Source organism: Nerophis lumbriciformis, linkage group LG18, assembly GCF_033978685.3.
Source record: "Nerophis lumbriciformis linkage group LG18, RoL_Nlum_v2.1, whole genome shotgun sequence".
Classification (NCBI taxonomy): domain Eukaryota; kingdom Metazoa; phylum Chordata; class Actinopteri; order Syngnathiformes; family Syngnathidae; genus Nerophis; species Nerophis lumbriciformis.
Window position 1 is genome coordinate 28,167,431 of NC_084565.2, and position 10,070 is coordinate 28,177,500.

General features: G+C 39.6%; 1 protein-coding gene across 1 annotated transcript in view; it reads right to left on the reverse strand.

The window, feature by feature from the left end:
• notch2 (notch receptor 2) overlaps window positions 1-10,070 on the reverse strand; it is an 89,776-nt gene that overhangs the window by 51,398 nt on the left and 28,308 nt on the right. The gene's annotated exons all lie outside the window — the stretch shown is intronic.

A 10,070-nucleotide genomic window follows, 5' to 3' on the forward strand; every position in this document is an offset into this window, starting at 1 on the left:
TCAATACGAATACGTGTATTGATGCACCCCTAGTATATACTTACATATACATATATACGTAGATATACGTATACACGCATACATATATACACACACGTATATACACGTACATACAGTATATATATTTTTTCTTTTTACTTGGGACGTCCCGTGGGACAGATTGTGGACGCTGTCGGCCGTTGGTTGGGGACCTGTGCCATAGACCAATAACATATGGTCCCAGTGGAAGAGCCTACTGAACAGCTCATTCAAAGACAGAAAGAATGACCTATTTTAAGATTGTTATTAAAAACCTGTATTGTTGCCTACAAGCTATAGTCAGATGCAACAGGCAGCCCCACTCACTCCTAATACTTTAACCGAATGGGCTGCTCAAAGTTCCAAAGTAGCCCTCATGCAGTCTTTGCACAAAGCCACCCTTATCTTTGTGGTTTTGGTCTCAATCACATCAAGAGAACTGTTTTATTTATTTATATATATATATATATATATATATATATATATATATATATATATATATATATATATATATATATATATATATATATATATACATACTAGAGATGCGCGGTTTGCGGGCACAACCGCGGAGTCCGCGGATTATCCGCGGATCGGGCGGATGAAATTTAAAAAAATTAGATTTTATCCGCGGGTCGGGTCGGGCGGTTGAAATAAAAAAAAAATTAGATTTTAAATAGATTCAGGCGGGTGGCAGTTAAACCAATTCGGAAATATATATACATAATTAAATGTTGTTACCCACATACGAAAAACGAGCAGGCACCTGCTGCATATGCCACAACAGAAGAAAAAAAAAGAAAAGAGATGGACACTTTTACGGAGCGGAGAAGGGACGCCTCGCCGGGGTCCGGGGCCGAGGCCCCTTCCTCCGAGAGGGCCCCACCGGGAGCCGTAGCTGAGGCGATCCGCGAGAAGGGCCCGACGCACGTCCAGGGTCACCACCGCGCCCACCGCACCGACACCCCGCCTCGTCCGCCTTCGCTTACCTTCGCAGCAGGTAAGCAGCTTACCTGCCCGCCACCCCCGTGGCCGGGGGCTCGTAACAGGGGTCACTCCGCGCGCTCCGCCCGCGCAGCTTACCTGCCCGCCACCCCTGTTGCCGGGGGCGCGTAACAGGGGTCACTCCGCGCGCAGTGCGCTCACGAAAGGGGTGGGGCTCACCCTGGTTGATATAGACAGCAGGACGGTGGTCATGGAAGTCGGAACCCGCTAAGGAGTGTGTAACAACCCACCTGCCGAATCAACTAGCCCTGAAAATGGATGGCGCTGGAGCGTCGGGCCCATACCCGGCCGTCGCCGGCAGCGAGACGCGCTTGGAGGTGCGCTCAGCGCGGCTCCCATATGATTGCGCACTTGTGTGCGTCTGGGTCGTGACAGCGTGGCACGTGAATGTCTGTGCTGCATTGGATCAGTCTCCTTTCTTTAACAGGCAAAAGCTTTATAACCTCACTAATGCCTTGCATCGTCTATATTAGATATATAACAACGGGCTGGTGCGGGCGGGTGCGGTTCTGATCAAATGTTACATCGGGTGGATGGCGGATGGTTGACGACTTTCTGATGCGGTTGCGGATGAAATAATTGCCTATCCGCGCATCTCTAATACATATATACATATACACACACATTTACACATTATATATATATATATATATATATATATATATATATATATATATATATATATATATATAAATAAAGGTGATAGGTCTTGTGTGGTTTCCAGTCTCCTACACTACGATCGTTATCATACGGCAAACAAAGTGCAATCTGTTCAAATCCGAAAGAGTCCAACATTTTAAGGAAAAATCGCTTCTGAAGTCGCAGAGTTTGAAACGCTGAGACATGATTTCTCCACACAGTTGTTTACTTTTTTCGCCCTGCTGTAATTGCAGTGCTTAACTTGTTTTAACAATTGCATGTGTTACGGTGTGGCAGGTAAAAGTTATCTTTAATAAGAAAAAGCTGGTTTCATACTAGGGATGTAACGATATAAAAATTTCATATCACGGTTATTGTGACCAAAATTATCACGGTTATTTTTATCGCGGTATTGTTGACTGTGCACAAAAAGTACTTGTCTGCACATTATAATGTTTTGATTTTTTTTTTATTAAATAGACCCATTTTTAGAGAGCCCACCATTTAGCATTTTTGTAGTTCTTTTGTTCTACTGATAATAGTGTTCTGGCATGCGTTGAAGCGTCCTACTCTGTTCAACGGCTCTTAAACGCATTATAAAAACACTTCTGTGTCATAGTCCTCCAAGTATATACAGTATATTGATCACTCTGGGCTAAGACAGCACAGCTTGTACATTTAATGTGCACAATTGAATAGCTTAGTTACTCAGACAGTACTGTGTTCATACAAGTTTAGATTAGGGTACCGTATGTTGTTTCTTACTGGGGAAATACGGTAATGTCTCTTGTATTCATGTTCGCATTTAAGTTTGCGAGCTTTATCAAAGTGCAATTATAATTCTCATTTTAATCTGTAATACTAACCGTCGAGAGTTTCACTGTGGTTATCATCAATACCGTTTCCCGTTACATCCCTGGGCCGTATTAGCTAAAGGGCCGACAAAAGGTGATGGTGCAAAGATAGGCAAGCAAAGAAAGCAACGACCTTCAGAAAGGCAGCATGATGCAGGAGTTATCAGAGACAATACAGGAATTGTCCAACACAAGCAATGAACCATAATGAATCAGCGCCATCCAAGCGACAAAACTGAACTTACAGTATGAACCCTCCTGATTAGCTCATCATAAATAAGGTGAGAATGAGAAAAAGAAAACCTGTGAATCCAAAATGTCACTCGAAATATGACAATATGACTGTAACAATGATGAATTTAACAGTAATGTAACAATAAAACTAGTGTTGTACAGTTAATAAAGGTTTTAGGACGACAACAATTTTTGGACACACTATTTAAATTAGGTCCTGTGGAAAAAATTGTTTTGAAATCCAAAAATATGGGAGGTTTCATATGTGACTAAAACTAATACACATGGCACAAGTACGTTTAAAATTGGTGTGCCAGTGCAGCTTTGGGGACATTTGTGGCCTGCGTCTTATTTTCTATTGGCCAAGCACACGCATTTAAATAACAATTATCCCCCCAAAAAATTATTTAAATGTCACAAGATATCAGACTAACACTATTTGAATATATAATAGACTGTATTTATATTAGTCACATGTGAATAATGCTGTATAATAGACTGTATTTATAATATTCACATGTAAAAAATACCTAAGTGTTTATTGTTTATTGTGAGCAAACTATGGTGCTGAATTTCCCCCAGGGATCAATAAAGTACTTTCTATTCTATTCTATTTGCTTTGTGTCCTATAACCAAAAGCTGTGTGGTAGGCCGTTTTTTCTTTAAAGACTGTACAGCATTTGTTGACCGAATAAGGATCTGTTTTAACCAAGTTTATAAACAATCAATCAAGCTTTATTGCAGACTCCAACGTCCAAGTAGCCATACAATCACATACAGTAGATAAAACAAAACAAAAAATTAAAGCAAATACAAAAAAGCAAAGTGCAAAAAACGATCTTCCATGATGGAAAATGTTTGAACAATCTGCTTTAGAATATAGCTGTAATAGTAAATGTGTAAAGATCTTTACAATGCCTCAAGCTAAAAGAAAATAAGTCAGGAAAATGAGGCCAAGTTAGTTGTGTCCTGGGGCATCACAATGTCCAGTTTAGAAGGGCGGACTGCCCACAAATGGATGAGTGACAGTTTGATGAAAGAGGCGTCGTAAGTGGTAAATTATAGTACAGGCCCTCCCCACAGTGTTTTTTGTTTATACTACCCCCTTGCCATGCTTTCCTTTGCCTTGTTGCTCTCCTCTCATCATCACTAAAACTTGTCCTCTGGGGGTAGTTCTTCTCAAATTACCTGAGGAGAGACATCCTCTTTTCTTTTTGGCCCTTTCTCTTCCTCTGTCAGCCCTACGGGCAAATTCTCCCTGTCAGATCAAACAGGCAGCAGGTCCACACAACAACACAGTTGTTTTTCTATTTTAATGGAACATGACAGTGAGAGAGAAGAAAGGTGCACTGTGTAAAATGTAAGGTTAATCGGTCAAATTAGTCATCACCTTCCACAAAATAATCTTATTTCGAACAAAACTGAGATTCTGTAAATTTAACAGCCACTTTTTGTCCCACCACTGTACATAGAGTGGCTAGTGACACGACTAAAAGACTACGTTGACAGTGAAGTGTAAAGTATGCATGGAATGTGGCAGATTGTCACTTTTCAATGACACATTTTAGCTGTGCCTTTTCTGACATTGACTGATTGACTCTGTCAACTGTTTCCCAAAAGAGTGACACGGTTAAGCTAGGTCAAGCATGCCAAGTATATTCGAGGTATCGTCATAGTCTGGGGCTCCGTGGGTGCTGCCTGCAATGAAGGAACTGTGATTCATTAAGATGGAGGAAAAACAAATTCTAAAATGTACAGTAGTGACGGTAGTGTCATGGCCTGAAGGCTGCCAGCACTAAGCAGTTTGTTAAGAAGAAACATAAACTCCGAAATGTACTGTGGTGGTTCGAGATGCGCCGACTGAACGGCCCCCAATCAGTAGCGGTCAATTACCTTAAAAAGTATGTGATCAGCCAATGCCTTTCAATGTCGATCACATAAGCCGATCCCCTCTGGCTGACACAGGCGGCTAGCATGTGTTCATACACAGTGCGGAGATGCAACCCTCAGTTAACAATCACCTTTATTGCGGCAAATAGGATCACTGGAAGACGAGACTAAACATGTTACACACCGAGTAAAAACAAGCAGAAAAAGACAAGAAGGCATGCTAATCGCTATACAAGACGCTAATTTAGCTTGAAACAACACATGAAATAGGTACCTATTAAACTTTAAGAAGTGTAGAGTGAAGCTCTTTCCAGCAGATAGTAAGCAGGTATTAACAGGAAATTAACAAGTAGATTAATAAGAGTTTAGAGCGAGGATAATATACGTAACAATAACAAAGGAGCACTGGTGTTTGTTGTTGTGTAGTGGCCAGGCGTGCATGTATGTGGAGGGCGGATCGATCCATATTCGTAGTGTTGGGACCAAGGGTAGCATCCGTATATGATCGATACTAGAGTGATGACATCGATATACATATAATTTTTTTTTTTACAAAATAATTTTGCTGTCGTTAACGAAGTCCCTACCTGGACAGAGGAGACAGGAAGACTTTAAGGGCAAAGGATTTAAATAAGCAGAAGATAGTAGTTTGTGCTTTTGTTAAATTATTGGTCTGCCCAATCTAAGTTTTAGACTTAGATTGGGCAGACCTAGTTTGACCAAATTCAAAAAATCACGTAACGTCCATGAATTTGTACATTTTACAGTCTGTTTTAAAGTTGACTTTGTTTTGCTCAAGCAATTGTATGCAATATAAGAGAACATATGGAAATAGTTTAAATATTATGTTGATATTGTTACACTGTCAATAGCACTGAAATGGCAAATTAAAAATGTACTGTTGAGTTAATCATGTGATCGTGTCTACCAATCTCGGTCACAGATGCTTACATCAGAATCGGCAGCATGAAACCCTGATCGGAAGAACCCTAGTGGTGGTGGAGTTTCTCTGAGACTGAAGAGCTATGGTTGATTGAGGGGAAACCTGACTTTTGAAATGTACGGTGACATTTTTAAATGTGAGGGGTGTATCGTACTTCTGTGAGGAATTTTAAAAAGGACATATACAAGCATGAAACCTCAGTCAATAAACAAAGAAAAAATACCTTAGATTGATAGCTTGTACCACATTGTGAATTATACACTGTATGCAATGAACAGTATTAGTGGCTTCGTTAATGATGGAACATGTGAGTGGCATACCAAGCAAACAAACATGTTCTTCACACCCACACTGATGGCTTGCAGTGACACTGGTTCTGCAGCTTCTCCCACCTGGCAAACTTGTCGATTGTTTGTAGCTTTATTTTGTCTGTCGGAAAACATTCTTGCTGGCGAAGAAATGCAATCTATAATTTTTTAAAGCATGGCAAGTAGAAGACACGTGATAAAAAACAGACAGGAGTAGCATAGTTCTGTTTTTTCAGGGGAGGCACTGGAAGCTATTTTAGAACCCATCACACGCACAGAGAATAGTATTGATATTTGTTTTTGTTTTTAAAGGCACTCAGTGATCTCAAACAACATAATACAAATAAAGAGAGGGAGAATCTTAGGAAACGTACGTAATGTACATAATAGTACATCAAAGCTACATTGGGACACATGACACTGTTCGTCCATTAATAAAATACAGTTACCCAGTCTGATTCCCAAGGGGGGCCACGTTACATGATCAGGCCCGTCTGGGCCAAAAGGCTAAAGTGATAGTTTACTTACAAGTGACTGCCTTAATTCACAGAGGAAACAAGCAAACACAAAATTAGATTTTTCATTAACAATCAGCCTTTTGAGCGGCAGCACACAAAAGAGTGTACGATTGTTCACGTTAGTTCATCCCTGCGTAGATAGATAGCAGCGGAAAAGTAATGACTGATGAGTTAATGAGTATAACAGTAGGCCTGCGCTTTGTCAGCTGACTCTTCTCAACCAAAAGAGTTCTGTCTGTGCAGCTTTAGGGACAGGGCTCCTTTTTTATCAGTTGAATCATCCTTACATAAAAGAGAAGTTCTGCGTTCACAAATCAAGCTCAAGCGGGAATAACAGGATCTTTTAATTAGACCGAAATCCTCTTCCGACATGGATGATCAGCTGAAAAACTTATGATTCGGCCTCATAGTGTACATCAAAGTTTGACATTTTCATTTGCAAGGATAAAACTGAACATGCCAGTTCTACAGTCCCGTGTTTTTTGTTGACCCTTTTTAATGTTGTCCCGAGACCCTGTTTATGAGCACCAAACAAGAGAAAAATCGATCATCTCTCTCATTTTGTTTGCTCCACGCTCATTCGGTCACATTTGAACTTGCGTGTTTTTATCATGAAAGAAAAACCTCCTTCCTCATGAACATTAAACTACATTTCTAAACAAGGTAACTAAAACAAAAGCAGGCTTCGCTACACAGCTTAATATAAACTGGAGCTCTGCTGACTATCTGCTGTAAATTTAGGAAAATAATTCTCCCGCAAACAAGCTAACCTCGCATGATGTTGCTCTTAAATGGTGAGTGTAAACCAGACCTGGGCAAATTAAGGCCCAGGGGCCACATGCGGCCCGTTAAGCTTTTCAATCTGGCCCGCCGGACATTCCGAAATAATTGTTTTAGGTCTTTAAAATGGAAACTCTAGTTTCCATTATGATGTGCAGTGATGTTTTCAAATGACCGTAAGTCTTGAACTATACAAAGTATTTCAATGGTTGGAATCTGCGCTTTTGCATGATATACTATAGTTACTAAGGTAATGTAATTAATTACTATGGTCATCTAAGTCACAGCAGCTCAGATGAGGCACCAAGCAGTGTGGGTGGGGAGCGTTTCCACAGAGTGTTTCTAGAGCGGCCAGCCTGAAATGCAGGTGTCAGGGACAGATGCGGAAGGAGATTTTTATAAGAATGTTCTAAAGCTTAGTGATATCTCAGATGTATCAGATTGTAGGTGGGGTTTCTTTTACCCTTGCATTCATATTTTGCTGTGTTTGTTGCATTTTTGTTGCATTTCGCTTGATTGTAAAATATGTCGATAGAGGGGGTGTGACGTTCATATGTTGTCAATATTTAGTGTTTTATCCTTCATAGTTAATATTGTAAATCCCACATTTTTTATTTTCATGTACATTCTCGATGTCTCCTTCAGTAAAAAAAATTAAAATTCCATTCCGTCTTAAAGGCGGTTTGTCATAACGTTTTTAGCATTCAATCAGACATTGTGACATTTCGTATTAGTGTTCCTAAAAATCAGATATACCGGCCCCCAGACACATTTTTTTCTCTAAATTTGGCCACTCGAGTCAAAATAATTGCCTAGACCTGGTGTAAACCGTTCACAAAATCCACGGTTCGGACATTTGTGACACTGTTTTTGGTTCCGTTTAGTGTACATTGTAGTTCTTTTTAACACCACAGAATACCATAAATCTACATAATCCACCATTACATTTATCAGTTGAGGTTCTCCTGCATCAGGATAAGCAGGCATATGATCAGAACTACACATACATGCTCCGATTAAATAGTAGCCACTTAAAGTATGCCATGATTTAGAGCGGTTTTATGAGATTAATGTGCGTGAGTGTGTGCCTTTAAAAAGCGGTGCCTGTTGCCATGTGTGACATCAGTAAGGGCCGCATAATTAGCTGTGTTAGCTCAGCATTGGCAGTCTATGGGAATGTTGCCAATGGCAGCACATGAATGTATTCACTGCCTGTTGTTAGCGCAAGTTAATAAAGCGATTGAACATGCTTTGTTTGTTGGCTAACTGCAACAGGATCAGATGCAGTTACCAGTTCCTCATAAGGACCCCGATTAAAATTACGACGTTTGTCTACACTTTAAACGCACCACTGGCGTAGCATGTAAATGCCAATAATAGAAAATTATTTGTCTTTTACCGGCAACGTTTGTCACCTTAAGTAGGAAAAGTGTGGTGAACGAATTGGTATTACCATATTTTTCGGACTATAAGTCGCAGTTTTTTTCATAGTTTGGCCAGGGGTGCGACTTATACTCAGGAGCAACTTATGTGTGAAATTATTAACACATTACCGTAAAATATCAAATAATATTATTTAGCTCATTCACGTAAGAGACTAGACGTATAAGGTTTCATCGGATTTAGCGATTAGGAGTGACAGATTGTTTGGTAAACGTATAGCATGTTCTATATGTTATAGTTATTTGAATGACTCTTACCATAATATGTTACGTTAACATACCAGGCACGTTCTCGGTTGGTTATTTATGCGTCATATAACGTACACTTATTCAGCCTGTTGTTCACTATTCTTTATTTATTTTAAATTGCCTTTCAAATGTCTATTCTTGGTGTTGGGTTTTATAAAATACATTTCTCCAAAAAATGCGACTTATACTCCAGTGCGACTTATATATGTTTTTTCCCTTTTTTATTATGCATTTTCGGCCGGTGCGACTTATACTCTGGAGCGACTTGTACTCCGAAAAATACGGTACTCTGAATCTGTTACTCTACCCGGAGCAATTTCGCGCCCACGCTCCGAACTGATTAGTAACAGAAAACAAAAAAGAAATATGATTCGAACAACATATAGCGTGTACCGGTATGTATGCAAAACGTGTCAGGTCAGAATTTTTCCAATATTTTTGATAAAACGCTGCATCCCTAGTTAGCACTGTAGCTCACATAGCTATGCTAATGTTGTCAACATTTGTGTCCTACTGGCCCACTCCTTAATGTTACATTGTTTTTTCTGATGTATTGACTCTATCACAAAATTCAGAGTTAGTGTCTAAAAAAAGTGGATAAAGTGCACAATAGCACCTCTTCGAGCAAATTGGCATTAAAACTACAGACACACAAAACGTGGTGGACTTACTAAAAGCACCTTTAAACTGTCTAAATTCCAGCAATTGGACAACACACATTCACTATTGTGGAGCCTTCAAAACATATTGTAAAAAAAAAAAAAGGTTTAATATGGACCCTTTAAAGACAACACTTTTTAAATCCTTAACCTATCGAGTGAAGTGTAAAATTGAGTTTAGAGAAAATTAAAAACATAGTATGCCCGTCTCTCAGGGCACCAGAAAAACACACAAGAATGAGACGACACCTGCAACACACTATCTGACCTTCTACAAGACAGTAAGAATGTCAAACAGTGAATAAGTTTTGTGGTGTTCCTTGTCTCTCTTTTTACAAAAGAGGTAGAATGTAAGGATTCCCAAAAGTCTGCTGGGAACCAAAGCATTGAGTGATTCACATTGCACCTGATAAAATATGTTTCACTGTAATTGAGTTTGCTCAGTTTTAATTACAAGACAAAGCAATTGTGCTGTAATTAAAATATAGCAATGAGTGACATCATTCACACACATCCACATAGGTTTCATGG